Source organism: Pelecanus crispus, chromosome 1 (assembly GCF_030463565.1).
Source record: "Pelecanus crispus isolate bPelCri1 chromosome 1, bPelCri1.pri, whole genome shotgun sequence".
Lineage (NCBI taxonomy): Eukaryota > Metazoa > Chordata > Aves > Pelecaniformes > Pelecanidae > Pelecanus > Pelecanus crispus.
Window position 1 is genome coordinate 99096622 of NC_134643.1, and position 26780 is coordinate 99123401.

The 26780-nt window shown below is 41.3% G+C and overlaps 1 long non-coding RNA gene across 2 annotated transcripts; it reads right to left on the reverse strand.

The window, feature by feature from the left end:
* Positions 1 to 110: 110 nt before the first annotated feature.
* Positions 111 to 25178, reverse strand: LOC142594496 (uncharacterized). Of its 2 annotated transcripts, none has more exons than XR_012831449.1 (4): positions 25147 to 25178; positions 14052 to 14507; positions 11217 to 11351; positions 111 to 1158 (listed from the first exon to the last, which is right to left on the reverse strand). It is a non-coding gene; the product is annotated as an uncharacterized LOC142594496 (long non-coding RNA). The 2 variants fall into 2 exon arrangements; XR_012831450.1 differs by lacking the exon at positions 25147 to 25178 and adding an exon at positions 18120 to 18657.
* Positions 25179 to 26780: the final 1602 nt, after the last annotated feature.

Here is a 26780-nt window from a genome sequence, read left to right on the forward strand (position 1 = left end):
GCTCGAGAGTGCAGCCATGTGAGTAAAGATTGTATAGGGCCAGGCATGGCTGGAATAGGAGTAAAGATGTATTTTCTTGAGCGATCCTATGAAGCGAGTGGAATCACTCACCCACAGGTGTGTGGCATTGCTGGTTTTCTACTCGCAGTAATGATTTTTTTACAATCTGACCGGTTTGTGGGACCGCCAGTTTAGCGCAATGGAAATATTTCCCATGGATTTGAAAGGGCATGTGCTTATGCCTTCTCTGTTCTTTCTAAAGTTGAAGTATTGGGTTTTTTTCCTAACAAAATACAAATTCACAATAACAAGGAGAAGGGTTATTTAGAGCCAGATGTTGAAAGGTACTGCATAGCACCCGCTTACAGTTCAGAGTTTGATTTTCTCAGTGCTGATGTTGGCACCGGTTCTATTAAAAGGATTTTCTATTTTCTCAGCTGCCTTGACATCATCTGTATCAACAGTGGGACAGTGCAACAAACCAACTAGCACAATGACAAAAGACTTTAGTGAACAATTAAAATGACAATTTTCCTCGAGTGAACATGTAGGTGATAGTGCAGCTGTTGGTGATGGTACTGTGCTTAACTGAGCTATGAGAACCTTCTTTCAAATCAAATGGCTGATTTACTAAGGTTATTTGTTTAAATAAGCATATTATTATTTTCTAATAAGTAATGACACTTATTAAACCTGTCGTTGATTGAGGACCTGTATGAGGGTTAGGCTGAGAAAAATAACAGCTACCTCAAAAGCCTGGTCCTGCAAAGTGTGTGCTCTGGTATGGGACTGTTCCTTGGAAACACTGAGCTTCTGGTGTTTCAGGACTGTTTTGCACCTGTAGTACCCAAGAGGAGATCAGTTTCAAGGGCAGCTCTGTGGAAGGTAAGGAGATCTGTCCCTTGGGTCAGGGATTTGTTATCTGTCTCTTCATTGTAGGGTAGTTTGGGGGGTGGAGGGGAGGTCTATGTAAAGCGATGAGCTTCACTAGAAGGCTTAGTCCATTTCCTCATTTCTGATCTGATTCTCTTCTTTGGCAGCAGAGGATGCTGTGAAGCTGCAGAAGCTCTGCAAGAAGGGAAGGAGACATCTGAGCTGGGCTCTCTTCTGCCATCAGCTGGAGGACAGGATCCCTGATGAGCTAGGAGACCTGAGCCCCTGGTGACAGGAGTGAGGGGAGCGTGTCATTATTTGTAGGAGAGATCTGTGGCTGAGCGAGAGGGGCACTACCATCTTAGGGGCTGTACTAAGTCTGCTTAATGTGGCTGCCCTAAACGGCTCTTTCCAGTTCTTTATCCAGGGCTGGCTGTGGTAGCTCAGTTTCTTCTTGAACTGCATCCACTGGATTTACCTAAACATTTTCATGATAAGCAGGGTGCATTGTGTACTTCCATGCTACTTACTGTAGTAAAGCTCTGCTCTTTGAGTGAGTTTCTTAGGCACTACTATAATGGAAAAAATAAATAAATGCTGAGGCTAAAAGACATGTAAAATGCATTCATGAAGATGAGCATTTAATGATTTTCCCGCTGTGTTGGGCTGAGTGCAAACTTTGATTGATAACAATCTGGTAATTCAGCTGGATGGGACCTCTGGATGTCTCTAATCCAACCCCAGGGGTTCACCATTCCCAGGGTGGATGAGGTTGTGTAGGGCATTCCTTGTCCTGCTGCGTTTGGAAAACCTCCTCCCCTGTCACGCCTGGGCTCCTGCCCCAGCACTCCACCACCTGCACTGCGAAGAATTTTTTCCTCGTATCTAGTGGGAATTTCCTTTGCTGCAACCACACTGTCAAGTCAGCGTCTTGCTGCTGAATCTTAAAAGCAGGACTGCTTTACAGACTAGGATTTCTTGGGCTGGATGCTGAAGCATGGTTAGGCTACACTCTCTGGTGGAGATGAGGAGGAGTGACAGAGTGTAAAACACTCCTACTGTTTCTGTGCTGAACCCTCTCGTGTTAACTGCTTGCGAGGGCCTCTTCTCTAACAGCAGTTTAAGATTGAAACTTCAGCCAAATGCCATATACCTTCCCTTTGCAGCAGTGGGGAGCGTGAAATTAGCAGACAGGGCATCAAAAATGGCACCTTGCACGGGAGAGACTTTTTTGTAGCCCTGTCTATATGTGTATGACCAAATTGTACTGGCCAGTAAAAATGACATCGTAGAGAGTAGCTCAAGCTTCCTTTTCAGTATTTGAACTAGTGTGCTTCACCACGTTATTTCAGCTTCCCTCTCTCTACAGTACTGAGAATAGGAGTGTGTACTGATGTGTGCAAGTTGCTCAACAACTCAGCAGTGATGAGGCAAGAAAATGACAGCTTTTAATCTGCATTTTCAGTGCATAGTGTTAGTATGAAGGGTGGGGGCTTTCAGCTTGTGTGGTGTTGAATTTCTGTGCTCTTCTGTTTCTTTGGAAATACGAAAGGAAGAGGAAAAAGGCACTCAGAGCTTAGATCTAAGCCAAAAGGAAAACCTGAAATTCATTCTTGCATTTGCTTGAACAAGAATTGAATCTGAGGAAATGTACCTCACCTGTTTTTAGTGAGCTAGGTGAAATTCCAAGGTCTTGACTTCCCTTTGAAATCTGCATGTCAATTTTTAAAGTCTGACTGAAAATTTACATGGTGAGATGACTTTGAATATTGTATCACTTAGTGGGTCATCCATTTTCATACCTGTATGTGTTGTAGTAGTGAGGGTCTTGTGGTGGATTTTGCTTTCAATGAGGGTGCAACTATTTAGATTTGCTTTGTAGCCCAAACCTACTGATGCAAATGAGTGTGACTCTGGAGAAGGTTGTAGGGCTACAGTTATTTCAAGAAGACTTGAAGAACTGGACTTTACAGTTTTATGTAAGGTGATCTCCAATGAAGAATATTGCTAATTTTCTTCTCTTGTTGTTGCTTTACCTGTACTTTGAAAAGGGCTCTGAAGCTTCTCTGCTGCATGTATTTAGCTGATGTCTACCTTCTTTTTCTTTTTTATGAGAATTTATGCACAAAGAGGGTATTAACAAAAGAACAAGAGACAGTGCATGTTCCGTTAGTGAAGCGTGATCAGGTCTGATTCAGACCAAGACAGGCACAATGTTTTCACTGAGGCTGTTTGATACTTTTGTTTTGAGCACTGAATTAATGCAGTTGCTTATCAGAAAATTGGAAGAAAAAGATTCACCGAGAACAGAAAAATTCCCCATCAAGTTGGCATTTCTATTACTTCTAAAGTTAAAAGAGCCAATCTCATCCAGTTTATCACACAAAGCCTTGATTGTGTCTTCAAAGTGATGCTGAGGGCTTGCAAAGTTGGACAAGTACTCTTGTTTAACAGAGGTCAGCTCAAAGGTTTTGCATGACAGTATAAGTTGAATTAAGTTGGTATTTCAGTATGTGTCAAAGGGAGACATAAAAGCTTTGGGGACTGAGCTGAAACAGTAGGTGATATGAAGGTTGTAAGAAAAAGATGAAAACCTTTCCTTCTATATCTGTGGATGGCAGGTTCATAGGAATCCCTCTTTTTTTCTTTTTTAATGCAGGATTGATTCTCCTGGGTATATGAAGGAAGGAAAGGGTAACTATGGAACAAGAAGCTGCTGTGCTGAAATTGCTTCTGGCTACCTCCTGGAAGATAAGAGAAGCTATGAAATGCCTTAGGAAAGTCTTTCTTCCTCTAATGCTTGATCACTTTTACCAAGTTAATAGAAGAGAAAGTGAAATGTAGCATTGCTCAAAGAGAGCGAGTCCCCTGGAGAGGTTTGCACTAATAATCAGGCCCCAAAATATGCTGCATGCTACCTCCTCTGGAAATGTACTAGTATTCTAGGTCAGGTACTACAATCTTCCCTGCAATGAGAGGTCTGTCCATTGTTTTCCTGCTTCCTCTGTGCCCTTCCCTCACCTCTACCTTCAGATTTGCTTTTACATAACACCATCTTCACAAAACATCAGTTTTCCAAAACCATAGTTATTGCGTATGTGACTTCATCGAGGCTAAAAAGCCAACGCATGACCTCTTTCCCAGGCTTCCAAGGAGAAGGAAAGAATGAGCAGAAGTAATCTGTTGAAGTGGATTCCCTATTTCTTTTCTTGTACTGAGATCCAGGTCAAACACACTACTCCCCTGCCCTAGTGTCATAATAATTTTTTTTTCTTGCAGCCACTGTAGCTGTTTATACAGATTAAATGTAATGCTTGCTGTTATGAAAGTCCATCCAGAAGCCAAAATACACACCCTTCCATCTTCCTTGGAATAATCGATATGTTGTTTATGGTTAAGCTAAAGGACCAGCTGAGTTAGCTCACAAGTCTCTCAAGACTTGTGTCTGCAGCTATTTCTGAGTAACAGACATACACTGTGGTAGAGTGATTGAAACTGCTCTACTCTCTGGGCAGCTCTACAGAGCTCCAGAGACTTATAGTGTTTGAAATGCTCCTGTATAACTGCAGAACTGAACTTTGAACTTGTAGATCTAAAATCATGAGCTTATGCTCCCTTAAGTTCAGTAATGCCCATCAAGAAGCCTTGATTCTAAGGGTGTCAGAAAGCACTACACATTTTTATTGTGGTGTAAAATAAGATCTTTCCCCCTCTTGCAAGAGATGCTAAATTTTTTTCTCTGTGGCTGTGGTAACTGCAGCAATTTGAGTTAAGAGCTGCAGTGCTGTCTTAGTATCTTGTGTCTTCATAACTTTTCCTGGTGTAAGGCATGGTGGCAGCATGAAAGCTATGTCATTAGGTTCTAGTTCATCTTTAATCAACTGGACTAAACCATATTCACACCAGTAACTTTGTAATTGTTCATATTTGTTTTGTACAGCTTGCTGTGGTTTTCAAGATTTTTTTGAATTGGCAAATCTTACAATCTGCACTTTCTGATCAGACTTCTGTAAGGCACATGTAAGTGAACATCATATAGTATTCAGCAGGTGTTTTTTATAGTTGCAGTTATTAAAATAAAATCTTAAGGAAGTAGCAGCAGTATCAGTGCCACTGCCCAAGACAGCATTAGCAAGGAAGCCTAATGGCAGGGAGGGTTGTGATGCATATGTGGAGAATCAACAGAGAGCTTTAGGACAGGAAGGCAGATTCCATGGAAAAAGGTGCTTTACTCACACTCACTGACAAGGAAGATGACCAGTGTAAGAATCAAGAGACAGTACACAAGAGGGGTGTTGTGGTCATTTAGAAGCTGGCACTTTGGGACTCATGATGGTTCCTGGCTGTGGCACTTTTAACCTGGCGCTGGGGGGCTGGCTTACCCATCTGGTGGAACTGTAGGCTTAATGCACTATCTTAATCTTACCCTTACACTATACTACAGGGATAAGGTCAGGCAGAAGCTTTATGAAAAAGAAGATAAACTGGTTTTCCTGCATTGCCTCCAAAAAACTAATGATAAGGCCTGCTTATTACACTAATTACTGTCAAGTAAGAGATACTATTTTCTCATGCTCTTAGTTCATAGAAGTTATAACTACAGGTTTTGTCATGGCCATTATTCAATGATCAGATCTAACTATCAGACCTGATTTTCTCCATTGGTTTAAATCTGATGTAGTCATTCTTTTCCTGGAGGGTGGGTATGAATTGCAGAATAGGGTAGAATAGAATGAGGTCTGTTACCTCAGCATAGAAACCTGGTCGGATTGTAAGGTTATTCATCAGTATTTCTTCTGTTTCAAAACACTTATGATTCTCAATGACCCAAAGGCACTTCTTGGTGCAATCAGCACCCCACATGCATGACCCTGCGTGTCAGTGAGGGCTGTGCCTGTAAAGTAACATATGTACAAATGATCAGACTGGTTCAGACCAAGCATCTGTCTGCTCCCTGTCTCCAGCAATGGCCCCAAGCTCACTGTCTAATGGCTTGCCAGGAGCTTAGCATGTGAAAGGGTGCTTTCTGGGAAGCAGCTGGTCCAAGCTCAGGGAAGCCCTGCCTAGCTCACACCTACCCAGGCCAGCAGGTTAGGAAGCACGTGTGCTCTGTGGGGACAGTGGCATGGCTGTGAGAAGGGATGAAGGGAGAACAGGTGGGAGATCCTTTCAGAGCAGAATTGCAAGAAACTCAGCAAGAGGATCTGGTTCTTGTACGAGTGCTTCTAGTGCACAAGAAACATGGGTAGGAGTGGTCTGGTGAGACTTGCCATGTCCCCCAGGGCAGGAATGGTGCTGAGGAGACAGGCTCAGCCCTTGTAATGTGCACAAGAACAGACCGGTAGTGTTGTACCAAGTACAAACTGAGTTGGCTGACTAAAAGCAAACCAAATCCAAAAGCAGACACCAGGGAAGCAGAAGAATGAGGCATGATACTTCTCCTGGATACTATCCTAGCCTATGTATGTTTTCACTTAAGGGATTTCCTGAACCTGGTGTGGTCTGTCTAGTGACTATCAATAGATCTCTCTCCTAAATGCTTATTCAGTCTCCCTTGAGAATTTTCTGCAGCTAGAAAATCCTCCAGCAAGGAGCTCTGTGATCTGTAGGGCTTGTCTAGACCCCAGCTCCTGTTAGCTTCATTGATGGCTCCTGGTTCTTGAATATCTGAAGAGACAGTGAAGAGTTGTTCCTATTCATGCCATCAGGCCTCCCAAAGGTGTCTCTTCACCAGGGTGGGGAATCCTAGCCCACTAGCTCTTTGTATGGTGACCACTGTCACCACGTGCAAAGTTTGTGTCAGGAACATATTGCTTATCGGTGAAATGCACATGTTTAAGTGAAACACTGCAGATCTTCATCAACAGATTAGTGGATTTCTAAATTAACCTGCTGTCTGGAGCAATTTTTTCTTCTCCCAAAACTCTGAGAAACAAAGAACAATGTCCAATCTTAATGATTCCTAGTTTTTACTTTCATTATAAATAATCCAGCCACCAAGCCAGGAAACATGAAATTGCTACTCTACCCTTAATTGGTTTAGTAATGGACTTGGTAATGTTAATAGTTGGACTGGATGATCTTAAAGGTCTTTTCCAACCTAAACGATTCTATGATTCTGTGCTTTGTCACTGCCTGTTCTTGTGTCTGGTTTGAAAAAGAGCACCTTAAAAGACCAGCCAATAAATGTCTTGGCAGCACTCTGATTTTAGTCTTGCCTAAGAGGAATCTAAGATCTGTTGAATCACAACTTTCACTTCCTTTGTTGCCTGAGTTTCTTAATCTTTCATCTCACATTGGTCTAGCTCTGTGGACGGGGTAGTGTCACCAAAGCAGAAATAATCATGCTAGAGATGAGGCTGGGGACTGCAGAGGCAAGTATATGAGCAGAGACTCTGGGGACTGGCATGGAGTGGAGAAACGGAGGAGCCCCTGTACAGATGAATGTAGGTGGTGTACTTTGAGGGAGAGCAGACAGCAAGGGTGGAGAACAGAAGTTTCTGGGGGCAGTTTGTGACAGTTAGTTTGGAAACAACTAATGGTTTTTTAACAGTTAGTTTTGCCAAGTGGGCTGAACTACTCCAGGGAAGCCCTGTTGGTCACGGTGTGGCTTGCAAGGACTAAAATGGATTTGAGGAGCAGGCCAGCATACTGAAAGTCATAGAATCAATTTCTTACTGATACTAGTGTCTGCCAAGAACTTACTCTTTATGACTCCTTACCAGACATCTCAAATGCTGATAAGGTGTAGGGCAGTTGCAACAACTCAGCATCAGACTTCCCTTTTTGTTTGTTTATATAACTTGGCCTTCTTGCCAGAGCATGCTGTGTCATGGGTTCTGTGGGATTTCATTGTCTTTTCAGCTTTGAAATGAATCAGTGTCCCAAATAATACTGGATCTCAGCACTGCATTATCTTCCCCTTCTTGGTACTTCAGTTTCATTCTTTTTCAGTGTAATAAAACCCAGAGCCCTGCCCCAATGCCTGCCTTCCCCCATTCTTCAAAACCACCTTGAAAGTCCCTGGCTAGACTATCACATGCTTGTCACTGGTTTTCCCCAAGGGCCCTGTTTCTTGTGGAAACACAAGTCCATAGGGCTGTTGTCCGAGTCTACTTTTCACAAGAGAGCTGTTTTCTGCTCTTACTTGTGGAAAATGTCTGCAAATTTTCATCTCCAAAAAGTTTCAAACTTTTCCTCTCTTCTGGACTTTCTCATTCTCCATTAGTGTGAGATACTGACTGGTCACAGCAGCACTGTACCTGCTTCCTGGAGAAACAGAATTTCTCTGTCTAAATTTTTTAGTAAGAGACCTTGAAGTTCTCTTGTTTTCACCTATCAAAGCAAGATATAAGAGGATGGCTTTTCTTTTTAAAAGATGGGGCCATGTGAAAGTCATGGGACACAGGGCCCTACCTGCCTTTATTGATCCTTGAGATAGGCTGTCTCTTAGGTTATAAAGTTGAGTTGCACAGTATCAAAATGCATTTAAAAACTGGGCTTTAGTCCATCATTAGTGTTTTTACAGTCTCTATCTTAAACAGATAAGGGGCTACGTCTGTTCATTGGGGGAAGTGGCGGATACAGGCATGATGCACCAGCTGAATAGTTGTTCCACTGCCTCACCCTGGTATCCGTGTGACCCTCCTCTATCATTGTGATCCTTTTCTTTCTCAGTTTGTTTCGCTATAAGAAGTGAAGCAAGGGATACTAGACATACAATATTAACCTATCCTAGAACTATGCATCACGTCTGGTAAACTTGTGGAGCATTATTTGAACTCTCAATGTAACAGAAAAGTGAATTATTTTTAACACTGCTGCATCATTTCTCTAGATAATTCAAAAACATATATCAGTGTTAATACTCTCTATTAGTCCGTGGAATTGTGGAAGATACTGCTCTAAAAATGTATTGACTCATTCCTGTCACATTTTTCAGGGCAGTTTTGTCACAGGATTACAGTGATACTATATGCCAGATGACTTTAGGGGCTTCATGAAAGCATAAGCATTTTAGGGAACACTCACCCTTTTTGAAGAATAATCTTATAATATTGGAAATAGGCAAGGTTCTTAAGTTCTTATAATTTTTAAACTGACTGATTTCTTGCTAATTTGAAGTCAATGTTTTGGATGTGCTATCTGTAGCTCAGTTATTTAGACTGCACTTTTACAAAAGACAAATTACTTAAACTGTTCAACAGTTTTGTGTTTTAATATGTTTTAAGTTTTGCTGTACGCTTTCTTGTATAATTTTTTGACAAGTTCTCCATAAACTCAGATAGCAAGTTACAGCTTGCATTCAAGCAGTTTGATGTATTTGACTTTTCACTGCTAAGGTCTTTGGATCTTGAAAAATGTCTGAGCTAGCATGTCTTCTAGCCCTTCCTGGAAGTACTGGGAAGGGAATGCTAACAGCTGTCATTCATTAGCTTGAGCAGTTTCTTTGTTTAAAGTACAAAATCCTGGGCTTATTCTGTAAGGGAGACCTACTAGATCTCTGAAGGCTTTGGTTATTATTGTAAGTTCAGAAACTGTTGACATTCAATGTATTTTTTTTTTCCCAAAAGTTTTCCCTGTAACTTGTGGGTATAGTGATGACAAAAGATAAAACTTATATTCTTTGTTTTGTCTCTATATCTCCTGTACTTCTAAGTCCAGCCCCTGCCCCATCAGAGAGTGGTGGGACAGATAGTGGTGATAGTGGCTCTACTGCTGGTGGATGACCTGGTATTCAACATACAGTCTGTGGGTGGTTAGGGAGGGGGTTATTCTATCACAGGACAAGAAGTCAGAATGCCTGTTGAAATCACCAGGTAGCAGGCTTAAATCAAGCAAAGGCAAGTTCTTTTTTACATAGCACAGTAGAAGTAAAATGAGACTGATGGGCACAGGGTGTTACAGAGACCAGGAGTATAAATGGGCTCAAAAGAGGAATTGAAGAAAATCGTAGAAAGGCTTTTAAATGCACAGATGCAAAAGAAGTGTCTGGCTCTGGCTGTCCCCGAACAACAAATTACCAGATCTGACTAGGGTATATTAGAAGAAGAGTCAATCTTGCCCTGTTTTTTGTACTGTTTCCCAAAGTACCCATTATTGGCCACTGTCAGTGGAAGGAGCCAGGCTTTTTATAGATTTAGTCTGATTCACTGTGGCTGTCCTTATGTTACTGACCCCCTCTATCAGTGAAACAGGAGCAGGACTCATGGCTGAGTACACATTTTCTAATGTGCAGGAAAAAAAGTAAAAGTCATGTCCTCACCATACCACAACCTGTTCCCACTTTGTTAGTATTCAAGGTTAATGAGCATAAACACATCTGTTTGACCTAAACACATTCCCTAGACTAAGAGCAGGAGTGCATTAGATCCTGGGATGGTTTGCGAAGAAAAAGTAAAACATCATCAAGTTATTCTTAATTCTGCTGTGGTCTAATTTGGTTGGCTCACAAATATTCAGAAACAGCAAGAAAAATGCAGACTTCCAGTGTAGTCCAATGCCAAGAATGTAATTCACAGTTTGTCTTTAATTGCATGAGCATGGTCTCAAATGTTTTCAGTGCTTTTGGCAGAAATATTAAATTACAAAATCTAGGATACTTGCCAGAAACAGAAAAAAGGTTCACAGTAAAAGCAGTGCCCCTGCTCTATGCTTCTGCAGGAGCAAAATGACATGTCAATATGGACAATTATTTTGAAAAAACAAATTCAAAGGGCAACTTCTCATAAGTGTCTTACAGCAATCCTTTCCAATTAGTTCCCAGTACTAAAGTATGCACTGTTTGATGCCTGATGACAGTTCAAGGGAGTAAGTGAAGGTGACTGTCTTGTCAGTATACCGAGCTTTTCTTTCATGGAGCTAAAAGTACTTATCTGTCTCACTTCCAGCTCAGGCTGGGACCTGAGCTCCAGAGCCTGACTTCTGTTTTGTCTGTGTGTTCTGCAAGTTCCTTCAGACACAGTGGGGTTGCTTCAGATTCACTCTGATACAACCAAGGCCAGAGTTCAAAGATTGCTGTTTTTGTTGAATTTACCATAAGAAGGTACTTACACCTTTGTAAAATAAGTCCTTGACTATACAAAGAGTTCCAAGGAGGGAGAGTTGGAGAACTGTAAGGTCTTGTATGTATGTCAAGTCTCCTTTGAGAGGTACATGCAACTTAATACTTGCTTTATTTGTCAGGATGAAAGTCCCATTTGTCTTTAGAAAGTGAATCTTTAGCCATTTCTGCTGAAATTGTTATACTAGGGTACTTGCATGGGTGTAAACTCTCCACTAGAGAAAAGGACAAATTATAAACTGTTTGTTTATTTAGTTGACACTGGAAAATTTTCACTTACATCAGACATGTTGACTTCGAAACATCTTCCTTCTTTCTCTCTTTTCCTGATCTCTGTCCCACATGACTGCTTTCCCAGGGTCTGCAGAGGAGTGCCTGACATTCTCATCCTTTCTAGGCAATACTCTGGTTGCTTCTGCAAGAGATAGAAACACCAATGATTTATCTAGTAATACATTTGAATTTTGTCACTCTATTTGTATTTTCTTCCTCATGTTTTATTGAAGAGCTGTCCTTAAGATCAGCTAGAAATTTAATTTAGAAATTCCAATTGTACCTTACCCAAAATACACATCCTGCAGAATACCAAGGGTACATAGATGTCTCTTTAGTGGCTATTTTTTTAAAATAAGAGGAGTCTGAGATCCAGTCTCTGGATTTTTTTCAGTGCCTACCCATTTGGGTCCATTGATGCTATGATGATGCAAACAAAATAATGTAGTTACATAGAGCTGGTAACAGTATTTTATTGCCACACCGTTCAGCACCAATGCCAAAAGGTCTTCACGGATGGTGCTGTACTTTGCTGGTGCCTCCCACTCAACAAGTGTCCTAACTCAGGTACAAACATCACAGAATCAGTCTCTTATTTTCTGTCACGACTGGGGTGGCTGAAAAAACACTTTCCTCTCCTTTGTATCAGACAGTTGTGCTTTTCTGCCGTGGCAGGAGAGGGTAGAGAAGAGGAAGTGTTGACCACAGGGCTTCTTTCACGTTTATCTATCTTGCCTTTTGTTGGTCTGGGGGATATTTATGTCTGCCAGCTGGGACTCACCTGCAGCTCCATGTCTTACCTTGCAAATCTGATTGATTTTTTTTTTTTTTAGGGTGCTTAAAAGACCTGTATATGCTGTTGCATTTGCACCAGTTATGTTAGAAGCCACATCCTGTATCACATAAACAAATGCAACCGCAGACAGGAAATAGGATGCATTTTCCAGTTGTTAATCAAGTTTTGATAAATCTAAACATGAGACCGCACATCTTATCTTGATTCTTTTTGCAGTTCTGTTCAGATGAAAGGGTTTGAAAGAACACCAAAACTAGAGGGAAGGTGACAGACAGATCAAATACACGGAGGAACAGTGCACACTCTGTCTCTTCTCTTGTGAAAAAGGTAGATACAGACTCTGGAAAGCTTTGAAGGCACAAGGCTTGTTAAGCCCACTGCACATGTTTCAGAGGAAGCTGGACATGTATTCAGGGAAATGTTGCTGGCAACACTGAAGTTGCTTAAAAAAACAGCACTGCTTTCTAAACATAAGCTCCTCTTCCTTTTAGTTATAAATCACTAGTTACTTTCATCAAAGGAAACCGTAAGATACATTTTTCTTGTTAACCATATACCTCATGACATCTGTTCTTTTTTTTCTGTTGAAGGTCAACTTGACCTTTTGTTAAAACAATACCACAGGGTAACTAGTTAGTGTTAAGAAGTGGCAAAGCAGTAGCATTGGCAGAGAGAAGAAAATCAAGACTTCCCACTTGTAAGTGTCAAAAATGTATGTGACTGAGTGACAGCCTAGTCTGCTAATACCACACAGCAGTTATTTTGCTTTGCAACCTCTGTTTTCAAAACCTTGGGTGCTTAACTTAAAGTGTATGAAAGCAAGTTATGCACATTTGCTGAAAAAGCGTACTCTGGCAAGGTGTTTAGACCCTCATGTAAATTTCAATTTTTCAATTGCCATGTTTGAGCACCTGTGAAGGAGTATCAACTGCAGAGGACTGCCATTTCATGTGCCTGTACTGCAAACAGTTGGCATTGTAATGTGAGCAATTAAAGTGCATAAATAGTTGAGTACATGGGATATCTGAGGCTAAAGTAGACCCACTAAACATACTGAATAATTAGCTTTGCTGAAATCAGAAGCAAAATACCTATCATTTAAACAAGAAATGCTGGCCTCTTCTGTGTACTATATACAAGATGAAAAATGAAACAAAATTAAGCCTTGGGGCACAATCTCAGATAGGCTTGGAGTCCTAAATGAAAGAAAGAAAAAGGACACAAATTCAATAACTGAACTGAAAGCCTCCAGTTGGTTCCAGACTCAGCATGGGAGGATCCAGGGAGAGTGGAGCCCAAACCTTTTTGCAAATAAGGGGAGAGTCTTACTGAAGGAAGCAGATGGATAACATAGCTGGTTTGCTTGTGTTAAGCTTGTCTTTCAACTGAACAGAAGTTCTAGTTGACTTCACTGGAGTTTTGCCAAAATAGAACTGTATAAGGCACTGAACAGGATTTCAGGTTCATTGATGGACTTTATAGCCCCTTGGGAAATTGTGGTAATCGCCTATCTTCCACTTAGGAGGTGACTCTGAGATGATACTCTCTGCTTCTTACATTATGTTGTGCAAATTTGGTAAAAAGCCTTCAGCCCCAACTTTTAGCATATTGTTGCATTGCTTAGTGCTGGCATGAAATTAAATAGCAGTAGTTTGGGACTCACACTGCTTTGCTTTTTTTTTAGTATTTTTTGTTGTTTGTGTTTACTGTTGTTTTATTATAGCAGCCTGGATAGTATATGGGGTGCTTTAGTTGAGAAGAAATTGGTCCTTCATATTTTTTTATTAGCATTCTTGAGGCATGCTGGTCAAATCATACTAACTGTAAAACACTGAGCAATGATTAATGAACCCTTTGGAGAATGTAGGTAAGTCCCTCTTCACATTACATTCTTTTTGAACAGAAGGACAAATACCAACATTTTCAGAACATTTGCTAGTGCTGTGAGCTTCAATATCTGGGAGATTTGCTATGTGCTGGGCCCTATTAAAACTGCTTAGTTTCCTGTTGGCAGACCATACAGCTTTAAAAAAAACTATTACCAACCAGAAATGCTGGCCACAGGGTCTTAGAACTTGTTCACTTCTTGAGCCTTGTCTTGAAGAATGATGAGGACCTGTAGCCCTGGTTCTTACTGCTGAGAGCTACTTCCCCTTGGGACTCCTGAAAATGAGCGCAATGTATTTCAAGCCAAGTGACTGCATGAGTCATTAGGTAGTAAGTACTCTGGGGGCTTAGCCAGTCTTCCCATTCTGCATTTATGCAGTGTATAATATTATAGGGGTCTGTATCTGAGTGTCTTACAAGCTATGCAATGCACTAGGTATTAATAGTAGTCATAACTAAGGGATATAATTTGGCTGCCTCTGATCTCATCAGAGCCACGTTTCAAATCTTGCAGAGCTGAATGTAGAAATCCAGAATCTCTAGACCTCACCCTTTGGTATTTGAGGAGCAGGCCATCCATTGCAGTAGTTATTGTCTTCTATACACAGCGGTTCCCTGCGAAGTAAAATAAAAACAATGAGATGGGAAAAAGATACTTGATGCAGTGTCTGATGTTTCATTTGCCTAAGTAGCATTTACAACTCTGCAGCATTCAGTTGAAAATAAGGTGTCCTACTGCCATGCCCTGTGCAAACATGCTGGAAGGTACAACCTTTCCACACAATTACCTTAAAATGATATTGCCTGTTCAGTAGAATTTTTACTAGGGCACTGAGATGATCAGAAAAGCATAAGGAAAGATCAGGAGATGCAATGTTGCCCAAGCCATCCGCTCCAAGATGACTCAAAGTCACAAGATTTGTTCAAAATACATAAAAAATTGGGGTTCTTCTCTATTTGCTGTCTTGCCCAGAGGTTCAGATTTTTCAGCTTTAGATCTCTAACGAGGCTGAAGAAAGACTACTTTTATCAAGGGAGTTGAAGGTCATGTGTAGTCATGTGATTGCATAAGTTAACCTTCAGAAAGAAACATGAGATATTACATTATTTAGCAACATGGAATAGCATTATTGTCCTTTTGAATTGCTTTTCAGTACCAGAGAAAGATGGTATTTGTAGGAATTCCTCCTAAGAATATCGGTAAACCCTCTTGTTGCTGTATTCTCAAGGAATGATAGTGAATCTTCTTTATAGCCATAGGGAGATCACATTTTGCAGCATGCGGGGGTAAAACACTTCTTAGAGCAGCATGCTTGTGTGTGAATGAATGCTTCCTTAATGGAATGCCCACATTTCTTTCAGGGGTTATGTGTGTGTCAAAGCAGGACTTGCAAAATACCAGCCATGATTCAGGCACTCTCTTGACACTGGAAGAATAGAAGTGAATGTTGCTGAGAACTGTAAAGAACTACAGCATGTAACTGTTCTCTTTTTAATCTAATCATAGAATCGTTTACGTTGGAAAAGACCTTTAAGATCATCCAGTCCAACCATTAACCTAACATTACCAAGTCCACCACTAAACCAATTAAGGGTAGAGTAGCAACCCCATGCCTCCTGGCTTGGTGGCTGGATCATTTATAATGAAAGTAAAAACTAGGAATCATTAAGATTGGAAAGGACCTCTAAGATCATCAGTCCAATCATAAACCCAACACCACCATGCCCACTAAACCATGTCCCAAAGTGCCATGTCTACCCATTTTTTAAACTCTTCCAGGGATGGTGACTCCACCACCTCTCTGGGCAGCCTCTTCCAATGCTTGACTACCCTTTCTGTGAAGAAATTTTTCCTAATATCCAATCTAAACCTCCCCCGATGCAGCTTGAGGCCATTTCCTCTTGTCCTATCACTAACTACTTGGGAGAAGAGGCCAACACCCACCTCACTACAACCTCCTTTCAGGTTGTTGTAGAGAGATATAAGGTGTCCCCTCAGCCTCCTCTTCTCCTGACTAAACAACCCCAGTTCCCTCAGCTGCTTCTCATAATACTTGCTCTCTAGACCCTTCACCAACTTCATTGCCCATCTCTGAACACGCTCCAGCACCTCAATGTCTGTCTTGTACTGAGGGGCCCAAAACTGGACACAGTATTCCAGGTGCGGCCTCACCAGCACCGAGTACAGGGGGACAATCGCCTCCCTGCTCCTGCTGGCCACACTATTCCTGATACAAGCCAGGATGCTGTTGGCCTTCTTGGCCACCTGGGCACACTGCTGGCTCATGTTCAGCCGGCTGTCGACCAACACCCCCAGATCCTTTCCAGCCAGGCTGCTTTCCAGCCACTCTTCCCCAAGCCTGTAGCGTTGCATGGGGTTGTTGTGACCCAAGTGCAGGACCCAGCACTTGGCCTTGTTAAACCTCATACAGTTGGCCTCGGCCCATCAGTCCAGCCTGTCCAGGTCCCTCTGCAGGGCCATCCTACCCTCCAGCAGATCGACACTCCCACCCAGTTTGGTGTCATCTGCAAACTTACTGAGGGCACACTCAATCCCCTCATCTAGATCATTGATAAAGATATTGAACAAGACTGGCCCCAAAACAGAGCCCGGGGGAACACTGCTCATGACAGGTCACCAACTGGACTTAACTCCATTCACCACAACTCTCTGGGCTTGGCCACCCAAACAGTTTTTTACCTAGCAAAGAGTACGCCCATCCAAGCCATGAGCCACCAGCTTTCCAAGGAGAATGCTATGGGAGACGGTGTCAAAGGCTTTGCTAAAGTCCAGGTAAATGACATCCACAGCCTTTCCTTCATCCACCAGGTGGGTCACCAGGTCATAAAAGGAGATCAGGTTGGTCAAGCAGGACCTGCCTTTCATGAACCCATGCTGGCTGGGCCTGATCCCCTGGTTGACCTGCACTTGCCTGTTGAGCTCACTCAAGATGAACCGCTCCATAACCTTTCCCAGCACCGAGGTCAGGCTGACAGGCCTGTAGTTCCCTGGGTCTTCCTTCCGGCCCTTCTTGTAGATGGGCACCACTTTGGCAAGCCTCCAGTCATCAGGGACCTCCCCTGTTAACCAGGACTGCTGATAGATGATGGAAAGTGGCTTGGCAAGCTCCTCTGCCAGCTCCCTCAGTACTCTCGGGTGGATCCCATCAGGTCCCATAGACTTGTGAGCATCCAGGTGGCATGGCAGGTCATTAACTGCTTCCTCCTGGATTATGAGGGCTCCATTCTGCTCCCCATCCCTGTCTTCCAGTTCAGGGGGCTGAGTACCCTGGGGATGACTGGTCTGGCTATTAAAGACTGAGGCAAAGGCGGCATTAAAGTACCTCAGCTTATTCCTTATCCTTGGTGACAATGTTCCCCCCCACATCCAGCAAAGGATGGAGATTCTCTTTGGCTCTCCTTTTATTGTTGATGTACTTATAAAAACATTTTTTATTATCTTTTACAACAGTGGCCAGATTGAGTTCTAGCTGGGCTTTTGCTTTTCTAATTTCCTCCCTGCATAGCCTAACGAGATCCGTGTACTCTTCCTGAGTTGTCCACCCCTTCTTCCAAAGGCAGTAGACTCTCCTTTTTTCCCTGAGCCCCAGCAAAAGCTCCCTGTTCAGCCAGGCCGGTCGTCTTCCCCGCTGGTTGGTCTTTTGTCACACGGGGACAGCCTGCTCCTGTGCCCTTAAGACTTCCTTCTTGAAGAAGGCCCAGCCTTCCTGGACCCCTTCGCCCTTCAGGACTGCCTCCCAAGGCACTTTCCCAACCAGTGTCCTGAACAGTCCAAAGTCTGCCCTCCGGAAGTCCATAGTAACAGTTTTGCTGCCCCTCCTCCTCCAGTCATGGGATTCAGTCTTATGCAGTTTTATTCTTCTCATACATCTTCAGTTCAGGCACATTTTCCAACTCTATCATCTTTTTCTTCCTTTCCTGTATCTCTTCCTATCACTGTCTTTTTCCTCCAGCTCACCTCAGTTCACGCTGTTCTTTCTACTCTCCTATCAGATCAGTTTTTTCACTAGTGTACACTAACCCTAGTATGTTGGTATGTACTGCATATATATGATCATAGCATAATATAAGTCAAGATGTGAAACAATATGGTGTGATAGAGGAACTGTGTAGAGCTGTACATTTATTTTTGTTGCACGTATGTTTATTATAATACTGTGAGGTTTCAAGTAGAAAACTGCTTTAACCCAGACATGTTGAACTCACCTAGTGGTCCTTCTAGCTCTGCCATTATTCAGTTTTTATTGACCCAGACAGGCTGGAAAGTGCCTAGATCTGAAGGAAACATCATTAAATATTTTCACCAGCAGTCTGGCTGACATAGTGCAGCAAGTGCATAACCCCAATTAATGAAATCACACAAAAGCAGGCTTTCCCAAGCAGTGTTAAGCTTTAAGTATAACAGTTTATGCCTTCTATCTCTGTTCATTCCACCTTGTCATGATCTTTTCCAGATGATCACCACATGCACTCTAATTAGAAAAGTCTTCTGAGTAGAGTAAGAGAATTGTTTTATCTGCAATTTCCAGGAAAAATCCTATGCCAGGGTCTCTCTTAAATAATGCAGGATTGAAAAACTGAGAGGAAGATGATCAAGACAGTTGCATCACTTTGACTCAATCAATTTACTTTAATCAGTGCAGGTACCTTTTGTGGGCTCTTTCCTAAGTCATAAACAGCTAAAGCTGATTCAGTCTATCTGTTATTAATTCAATTTCACATTGTCAATCTACACAGGTAGCTACTTTAGCTAAATCAGTGCAACCAAGTCAGAGTCAAGTGAGTGGCTAGACCTGAATCTTGGCCAGCTGTCCTCTTCCATGGAGCGTGAGGATCATTGTTGAGATTCTGAAGGTGAAGAAATGATCATCTGTCATAAAGAATTCATCCTTTCCCATTCAGGCCATGAGGAGAGTTACATTGATCAAAATGGAAAGAATGCTAGAAAAAACAGTAATGGATTGGAACAATCGTGCAAAGACAGATGTCCTTCTCAGTCATTGGCTTTGGGACCAGCTTGCTGCCTAAAGGTAAATTCTCCATTTTTTTGCAGGAGCAATGCTGTGTTTGGCACTTTTTATAAGACTTCAAATGTTACAGTTAGAGGAGATGTGTTTGGGTCACTGATTCAGGAGCTGGGAATCTTCCTGACTTGCTCAATGTCTACTGTAGAATGTCTAATGTTATCATGAAATATTTCATAATGGCAAAGTATCTTTGGGAATATTGTGTGGACGAAATGACTTATGGGTACTTACGTTTCATTGACTAGAAATGTTCTGAGTGGTATTACAGGACACTGTAGGAATAATGCCTGTAGCTGGAAGGGACCTTGTGGAAAATTCCCATGACTGCTAACCTTAATGAAGCTTTGTAAGCAACAATGAGAAATATAACAGCAAAATAATAACAATAATTAAAAAAAAAAAAACAACTGAGAAAGATGTAGCTCTAGAGGATTTTCTTATGTGATACTTAACCATATTTATTAAACTTGCATGTGATAATTGTATTTGAACACTGAAAGCCTTATTTTCATGCTGCCCTCTGTCTACACATTAACTCCAAAAAGGGCATTTGCCCATACAGTTTTAAAACAAAGCCTACAAAGCAGAGGAAAGAGATGCTGATGAAATCAATAGGAAATTTTATCTGGTAAGAAAAACAAGAGAACGGTACAGTAATATGCTTCTTTTTCCTTCCAACAAGAAGTGTTTACAGAGGGGCGCAACAACCCAAGTTTTCTACTTGCTGATTCGCAGAAGTGCTAGTCTGTACAAGCCTTGCTCGTCGCAAATTTTCAAATACTGTTTCAGTGAAAATCACCTTCCAGGTTAAAGGGAATTAAATGAATTGCCAATTCTCGAAGCATTAATTAATAAAAGACTGGAAGAACTCCAAACACTTTTTGGCAATGAGGCCTTGTCGTCTTCACTAAAAGGAAGTTGTGGAGGCAGTACTTGCATACATGTGCATATATGGATCTATCTTACCTCAAGGTAACTATGGCTATGTCTATGTTAGTGAGTAGCACAGTGCAATAGAAATTGGTTTGCGGAGCCAAACAGTGCTGAAGACCCAGTGTCTACACTATGTTTTTTTAAGATAGTTAATTTGGACTGGCTCTAGTCAGGTCCCATGGACTGTCTGCCCTTTAGCAGCTGGAGCACCCAAGTTGAGTTTATGAAGCACATCTTCCAATTTTGTTTTGTCCAAAATAAATCCAGTCCATGTGCTCTGAGGCTGTTCTGTGACATGAACCCAAGTGCTGAATGTGGGAGCTATTGGGACACTGTCTGAAAAGCACCTTCCCGATTTTAACAGGAATACTAATGTAGGCATGCTCCCTCAACTGCCAGCTACACTGAAGTAAAATCTTAATGCAATATTGATGCTTTCATTTTATTACAAGGCATGCTTATCAAGGTCATCACAGGAGCATTGGGTGAAATTGCTCTTTGTGATTAATGTCAAGGGCTTTGTTGTCATCTATTTTCCCATCTTTCAGCCCAGATGAAATAATCTTCAAAGATGTATTAAAGGCTTTGTACTTTGTACCTTTGTATGTTCTTATTTTGTTCCCCTTTGTAAAGCCTAACAATTAGTCCAGTTGTAATTTCAAGAGGCTTTCAGTGGTTTAGGTGAGGCTTGTATGTTCTATACCATACAACAAAAGCATTTTCAGAATTCTTTAGGATATTTTTCTCTTTTGTATCCTCTTTTATAGCTCTCATTTGACTTTCAGAGATTGCTACATGCATAAAAGTGTCTGCTAGCATTGTTCCCAACTGTGATGACAGGTTGGGTCATTATCAAGGGTTCTCGGAGGTCAAGGAAGATGTTGGAGCTATTTATGAAAAACTGCGTACTCATTTCCAATGGATAGTGAAGGATAAGATGCCTGAGGAGAAAAACTAAAGTATGGGAATGGGCATGCTTTAGAGCAGAACAGAAAGGAGGGAGCTTGGTGAGGGAATATGAAAGAGAACAGGACTGCTGAAAGGGCATCCATGTAGAAAACAGTCACCCAAGATAAGAGGTAGGTTGCAGCTCATGTATGAGTAAATACAGACATCATAAATTGGTGCCATAGTGAGTATAGCTTTTCATTTGTGGAGATGCTGGCCTAGAATAGCCTTACTAGACTTCTCTGTTGGTTTTATCTTCAACTGCTAAGAAATTTGTGGCATACCAGCTATACCTTAATCAAGAGATCTGATTTAAAACTCAAAATGGCCATAATGAAGAGAGGAGAGGGAATAGTGGGTGTATGCCTGTAGTTCCTTAAGTGTGTGTAGCTGACTCAATCCCGTGATTGTCTTGTGGTCTTATTACAGAGAGATAAACATGATCCAGTAGATAAGACAGATCAGGAAGAGCTTAAGGCTTTTCTGGGTAGCTGTAACTGTTTTTTCTAAAGGTGGCCGCTTACTGTGTAGAATCCTTAGAGCTTCTGCTCCACAGGCAGAGAGAGAATGTTAATATCCAGGACTATTAACTTGAATTTCAGATTTAACGTCAGTTTTGCCGCAGTTAATTCCTTTAAACTTTGGCCTTTCTGTAGTGTTGGTCATCTGCTGTGAAGCTGTGCTGGCTAGCCAGTGCACCAAGGCTGCATTAGAGGGACAAACCCTTTTTTTTTTTTAGGTCATTGTAGTTCCTCCTTTCCTGAGGAAGGGTGTGGGCGCACCTGGCAAGAAGCATACTAAAAGCCGCTAGTGTTACGGAGATGGTGTTCAAAACTTTATGGACTCTTACCATTGGTATTAGAAGCCAGCTGGGTCAAGCGGCACAGCCCAGACCACTCTTGTTTCCTGAAGGCATTTTCATTTGTAGGGATCATTAGTGCAACTTTACACTCATTGAGTAATTCAGGCAATGAAAACTTGTCTGTTTTTGTAGCTACTTACATTAACAATGTATTCCAGTTATTTCTGTCTCACGGCATAAACAGGACTTTGTGCGTGACAAATGCTTGTTAGGCCACCCTAGGAACATACTTCTACAATTGTTTGGCAGTTCTTGAAAAATGTGAATTGTGTCCTTTCCTGATTCAAAGTTTCACTGGTGAGTTCCCTCTTGCTACTTGTCACCTCCCCACCCTGACATGAACCTGTGCCTGCTTGCACACCACAAAATGTTTCTCATGTTATCCCAAGTGACCTATCCCCGCAACTGTTACAGTATTATAAACAGTCAAGGTCCATTTTTGAACAAAACTCTAGAATACTGGGCTTGCCTCCTTTGGTTTTGGGGGTTTTTGTTGTTTGTTTGTTTTTTAGCAATTACATTCATATGAACCAACTAAAATGAATTTTGAACCAAGATGCTGCAAATCCACCTGTAACTTTTCCTACAAAATTACAGCAGTAATTATAAATGAGCAAAGTTACAGTATCAAGATTTGCTTGTAGGTGACTGAAGAACAAGACAAACATATAAACTTATCAAACATACCTCATTAGTCTACAAATGCACTATGATTTGTAATAATTAGGTTTGGGTCTTTTGCTTTTTACAAAATAAATTATTGGCAGATTTTATGTTGACAAGTGAACTTATTGTGTTCAGGGATAAAATGCATAGCAAGATAAACCATTAGACGCAGCTGAGCCTCCAGGCATATAAACAAACAGCAGAAATTTTGCATTGCAAGTATGAATAAGTTTTTGGTGTTTGATTTTTGTTTTAACACTGGTATATCATGCACATTTTTTTCCCACAGTTGATAAAGCACACCCATCAGCCCAATTATTAGTAAATATGAGTCTGACCATCCTGCATAGGTGAAACCTGCAAAGAAACCTGTACCAATTTTGTCCAAAAAGTAGCTTGCTGAAAGTAAGAACTAATAACAATCATGATTGCTTTATCAACTAGGGGGGGAAGAAAGGTCCATGAACTGGATACCAATCATTGTTTATTTATCTTTTTTACACTGGCAGTTGCATTTTGTTCCTTTTCAGCAGGCATAACTATCAAATATACTTAATCAAATGAGTGCTTACTTACTCCAAAGTGGAGCATCTTTCATCCTTAATTTTTTTGCTTTGATGAAAAAAAGGCTGTTTAAGGTTCATAGTATAGAATTTAAACACATGCATGGGAGTAGAATTGTTTTAGACCACAGACAAACATCAGGATGGTCAGATCTGCATTCTCTTTGTTTGCCCAGTATTTAAATCAGCTTGGCTGTTTCTTTATTGCCTCTAAGGGCTGTGGATACACTTCATCCTAAAGCAGCTGGTAGATAAAATAATCGGATTCACACTCTCTGTTGAATTCCAGTTTATAGTTATTTGAGCTTAAGAAATTATTTCCTGATCAAAGGTATGGTGGGTTGGTTTTTTTTTTTTCCTTCTGTTGTTTAGGGAAAGCTGTGTTTGCTCAGTTTAATCAGCTCAACAGCCAAACATTGCACCTTCAACATTTTCGGTAAAACTGATCCCTAAAAAAGTGCTGAAGTAGTAAGGTGAAACCAGCTGTAATGGTGGTCATACTAGATATACTTTTGCAAATCTCCACATACAACTTTTTCACTGTAGTTTTAATATTGTTTTTTGCTTTAAATCTCTTTTAGTCTCATGGCAAAGGTTAGAGCCATTTTTGGAAAGGCATATTTTTTTTAATCTGTCAGAGGCTTTTCCTCTCCAACTAGCCACTGAAATATCTGCAGACAATTATTAATTACCTCTTGTTCAGACTTGTATTTGCCTGTCTGTCTTTCCAAAGACACAATTCTGACACTTCCCAAACCAGAGGCAGGAAGAGAGAACAGTAAATTCACATTGCCCATGACTTTGAAAATCAACAATTCTGTTTTCATTCCAAACTGCAATGAAAGATAATTGCTAAGCTCTCCACGGAACAGAAATCTGAAAAATGTTGGCTTGCTAATTTCAACAAATTAGGACTGAGGAAGATTAAGGAAGTGCAGGCTTCCGATTCCAAAAGCCCCTGGGTTTGCCGTAGAAGCTGGGGCTTGTTTGTTCTGTTTCAGCCCACATAGATGCTCCCCTCCCTCTCCTGCCATCCCACTGTGATTCTCTGATTTCTAGACTATTGGGGCAAGGAATCTGAAAATCCTGAACACTCCTTTCCAAGAGGGCTGACAGGATCTGTAGGGCTCCTGATATTCTTGACTTTGGAAAAAAAAAAAAATCTGCTTAGTAGGCTGTCTGCAGGCCAAGACACCAGAAGCACTCCCCAAAGTCTGTCTGCTGAAATTGAGGAGCTTGGTGAGTAAACCAGCAAGAGTTCAAGCAGGATCCCAAGGGAAAAGTGCCTCTTGTGTGTGATTTAAAATGTGTTCCTTAAAAGTTCACTAACAACTGCAATTGTATATAAGGAAAAGTAAGCAGTCTGCATAACGATGGCTGAACATCCCAGGGAATGTCGCCAGCAGTGACCAGGTGCAGAGTCAGATACAGCTGATACAAATCTTGTCACAGAATTTCTGCCTCTCCTTGTCTCATGGTGACATCAGATCTGCACTGGCTGAAACCAAAACTGATCCCTTTCCTCAGTTTTACAGCTACAGCTTGCCCTAATTTTCTTATTCCTAAGCTCTGAAATGCTTTCAGAGTCATCTGACAGTTGTCCACAGGACCTATAGATCCCAGCAATTGAAGACAGATCTGGACCATGATGCATCTGAACTGAACTGCAGTGTTGGCTCAAACTCTTTTTTTCAGACACTTTGAACATAGGTAGAAGTTATTGTCAAAAAACAGGAAATATTTCTTGAAGAAATTAACTAAACCCGTGCAATGTGGAGAAAATGTTTTCAACAATTTTGTTTGTTTTTAAACCACCCTTTTTCTTGCCCTTTGTGTAGCCTAGTCTTCTTCCTGTATGTTTGCCTACTGGTCTGAAAGACCTGAAAAATCAAGATATATGTCATTGTTTATGTGGCAGCAGTTTGGTATCTTGGTTCAAGACACAATTGGGCATGTGTTTTGAAGAGGGGAAACAAATCACCTTTTTTGTTCTTAAGAAAGCAAAAAGTTTGCACTCGGAGAGCAGCATATTACAGCATTCAGTTGCATTTATTTGGCGGAAGCTTCTTAACACTGAAAGACACTGATAAATTTTAAGAGAGCACTCTAAGAATATCAGGTAAGCTCTAGTGACAAATGATAGTTAAGTTGGTATGAAGGTGTTAGTAATCACCCACTTTGCAGGCATTTTAGATGGAAGAAAACCTGTTCAGAAAGCAGGCTGTGTTACCTACCGCACATGCTGAAACACTGTCTCTTCACAAGCAGATGCAGCAGCAGATGAATCCCTTTTGGAAGAATAGTGTCAGGTTAGAGTAGGAAACTGGAAACGCTGGAAAGAGTAAAGGCAAAGAAGCTCTAGCTAGAAAAGGTAAAGTCTTACGAGTCCTCTTCTTTCTGAAAATACTTCTTTAGTCCTTGATGTGACTTCTGCAAAGACCACCTCTGCTTCTGTCAAGAGATGAAGGGCATGTAACTACTGCAACTGCTAGTGTCCCATGCTATTTGCCTCTTGTGGAAAGGTCACAGGATCATTGTTTCCAATAAAATGGACCTTTTGACTTGCAGTATCAGTGTTTCAGATTCTGCTCTCATATTTCTCTATCATTGTTTCTCTGTTGTTCTCTACTGTAAATCATTGTTTGTGATTGCTTGTCAGCAACAGAGGCACGGTAGCACTGGGGTCATTGTCATGTTTGTTCCACATGTTCATGATGCTAGGACATCAGAGGAGCTACAAGAACATATCCACGTGCAGGATGTGGACTCTACTGTTGATATTAGATCAATCTTTCTGTCACCTAAAGGTAACTGTTCACTTTATAAGGCATCTTCTGGTTTCTCAATTCAGCTCTAACTATATGTTTAAGCAAAACTTACAGGCAACAGTCCATCAAGATTGTCTTCATTTGTTGTGGGGATACAAGGCTACTTCCTATCAGCTACTACTAAGCACTGTACTGGGAAATCCTTAAGAGAGCTATTTATTTAAGTAGAATTATTTTGAAAAAACTATTATGTATGTACATTACAGTTGATTTGAATAGGAAATTTGAATGGAGACTTCTGACCATCCCAGATACTGTGTTACCCAATTTGCTCTAGCTCGTGGGATAGCTGGCCAAACTGGCAAAGCAAGGCCATTTGTCCCAGGTAATTTAATTCTGTAATTAGCTCTTCCTTCTTCCTATATGCCTGCAGGGCAAGAATTGGCTCTGGTTCAGTTATATCACAAGAAAGTGAAAAGGCCTTTTGGAAAACTGAGCTTCCCAATTACTAAAATAGAAAAGAAGAAGAAGAAAAAAAAAAAGAGAATCCCTGGGAGGAAAAAAAACCAGAAAATGTTTGTTAAAATAGGTAATAAGGTGGGTTCTGCTTTTAGCTGTATTGATTTAGATAAATGTTGTTTCAGTGAGATGAAATCTAGATTTATATAAGAATAACCGAAGGGCAACATCTGGTTCACTGCGTGTGTTGCAGTGACAACTGGGCTTTGCTTGTGCTTTCTGGGGATAACAGACAATTCCACATGGTCACACCAAGTTCAATGACCACCTCAAAAGCATGAGTAATGATGAAAGCATCAGCTGTACCAGGGAGACAGTAACGTAACTGAAAGTCACTTAATTCTGGTCATACTTCTGTAAGAGAAGGTGTGAGTTTGCAGCCTCTTCTCAGCTAGGCCACTATGAACACTGGCCAGTTACAAAAAACTCTTTTGTGTTTGCGTTTGTAGGTATTCTGACTTAGCCCTTCCATGCTTTTAGGGGAAGAAGGAGAAAGGTGAAAGACCATAGGGCTTCAAATGATGCCTGTTAGGTGGGGAGAATCTCACACTGATGAGTTTTCACCCACTTACCTGTAACAC